Raw genomic sequence first — 2,330 nt, 5'->3', positions numbered from 1 at the left:
GAGCCGGTGGCGTGGACTCCTACAGGTCTGACGCCAGGCACGTGTGACGACGCGCTGGACCCAATGGTGCTTCACGTACGGTTGGCAGAGAAACGATTCCTTCACGAAGCGATCACGTATCGCGGGCCTTGGCCGGCGGATGTCTTTCCGTCTCGATCGTGCGCGTTGACGTCGCTTGGCGAGGTGGTTAAGGGTAACGCTGTTGCCGTTCGTGCGAGTTGTTGCTTCCTTTTGCTCAGAGGGTTTGGCTCGGCCTCCTACGGAGAGCAAAACTCACGTGCGCCGTAGCCCTTTGGCTCAGAGTCGGCAATGTGGACTCCTACGGGAACCGGCGCTGCACGCGTGAACGACGCGTTATTGCCTTGACCTCGCGGGGGGCTTAATCGATGGTGTTAGTGGCGCTACACGTGGTCAGGTTGCTGGAAGCTGAAGGCTAGATGGCACGAGTCGTACTTGCCGGCACGTGCTGTGCGCGGGCTTAGTCAGCCCAGGTGCGAAATTGTCGCGTTGCCACGTGCGCGTGCGCGCCGCGCTCTTTGAGCCCCGCACGTCAACCTTTGAATGAGAGGGTTATCTTAGCACTTACTTAACCGCAATTCTACCTGGTCGCAAGTTACCTTCTTCTTAGTTGGATTCTGGGGAGAACTGTTCACACTCTTTCTCACTTTCGATCACCGTCTAATAATGAAACCTTTAAAGTCGTGGCTACTGTTAATTTCGAATCAATTCTACCATTTAAGTGAACTTACTGCTTGGATATGCCCTAACAGCGGCGAAGTCGCCGACGGCGACTTTCTGGTTCAGTGCGATGGTGACGTCCGCACCTGTTTAATGGTTTAATTCAACTTTAACAACGGTTTGACTTTTCTAGCGCTTCATAACTTACAATGGTTTTGGCTTAATCACGCTTTTGACCGTGCCGTAGCACGCGGCGAACCAGGGACGATTCGGGGCCTGAGGTGGGGAAGCGGATTAGATCGCGAACACCTAGCGAGTACAAACTTACGTTTGGCTTATTAATCGTCCAGGTCTTCCTCTGTCGATTAGAACACTTTACACTTCTCTTCGTACTTTCTCGTACACTCCTTACTCGCGACGACGGTGATCGGGGTAAAACTAAACTTGCGACTTGCTTGCTGCGTATATGAACGACTTATGGCTATTTAAGGTTTGGGGTGCTAGGAGGAAAGGTGGGTGGACAAAGGGATAGAAGGCTCATCAGCGGAAATCACTGTTTGCGTCACCGAACTGATGAAATATTATCTCATCCTAATCATCATCGTCTCATCTTCGGGAGGCAAACCAGTGCGACCCGCCCAGATCAAGCGAATTCGAGCAGTTGGGAACTCGCGTGTTCTGCGTCTCCGCTAGGGTCTGGGCGGAGTTTTTCTTCTCGCGGAATTAAATGTTACAATTTGTAGATTTCAAGGGTCAAAGTTTTTCTTCAAAAACTTGATATAAAACGATAAAATTTGCAGTTGTTCGATACAGCATTCGAAAGATCGCAAAAACAGCTTTCAAATGAAGGTAAAAGCGAATCATTATGTTCAATTATCGATTTTCTATGATTTTTTTAATATTGGCCGATCTGTGAACTGTTCCTAATATGAGGGATGACTGTATACAAATATTTTTAAAAATTTAGATTGTCATTATGTTTAGTCTTCCAGCAGATTGTTTGCTATAGTTTTTAATTTTAGGCTTATTTAATAAAAATAAATTTTACTAGAAAATCACATTATATCATTAAATTAATTTGTTTTATTAAAATACAATTGAAAAACAGTCTATATGAAACTTATATCTTCTTACTGTGTATTACGCTTTCTAAAGCAACCAAATTATTACAGAAAAAAAATATCTGGAAACATCACAACTTGTTATGATACTTTTATGTTTTTGTATGATATTTTTCGCCCCATATTTTTCCAGGAAAAAATTGAACTGGTCGGCATAATTTTATGTTTATGGATGATATTTTTCCGCACCATAGCATGATAATTTGAAGTTTCCAACACGAACTTAAGTTGATAATTTTTTGATATGCGTAGAGTAAATTATGTTCGCGTTTATGTTTGATTACCCGGGCAGAAAGTTGCATCTTGGAAAAATCTACCCATGTTTGTAAAAACACGAACAAGTCAAGTTCACCCCAGGGTATGGTTAAGAGATAACCGAACATGGCCACGAACATAAATTGTTCGAGGTGTATCTGCGAAAAATCTTGTTGAGTTTATTTGACCAACAATGCCACATCAAGTTGAGTTTATAGTAGCAAACAACTGAAATCTTCCAAAAATCATATCAAGTTCATAAAGTAGATTTTGATC

General features: G+C 43.5%; 1 long non-coding RNA gene across 1 annotated transcript; it reads right to left on the bottom strand.

Annotated features, from left to right (window-relative positions):
- Positions 1–205: 205 nt before the first annotated feature.
- LOC119770509 lies at positions 206–1,105 on the bottom strand. The gene is made up of 3 exons (XR_005278863.1): positions 1,007–1,105; positions 750–824; positions 206–691 (listed from the first exon to the last, which is right to left on the bottom strand). It is a non-coding gene; the product is annotated as an uncharacterized LOC119770509 (long non-coding RNA).
- Between the last annotated feature and the right edge of the window lie 1,225 nt (positions 1,106–2,330).

Source organism: Culex quinquefasciatus, chromosome 3, assembly GCF_015732765.1.
Source record: "Culex quinquefasciatus strain JHB chromosome 3, VPISU_Cqui_1.0_pri_paternal, whole genome shotgun sequence".
NCBI classification, from domain to species: domain Eukaryota; kingdom Metazoa; phylum Arthropoda; class Insecta; order Diptera; family Culicidae; genus Culex; species Culex quinquefasciatus.
The sequence above is the reverse complement of the archived record's forward strand: the minus strand, read 5'-3'. Positions and strand labels throughout refer to the sequence as shown.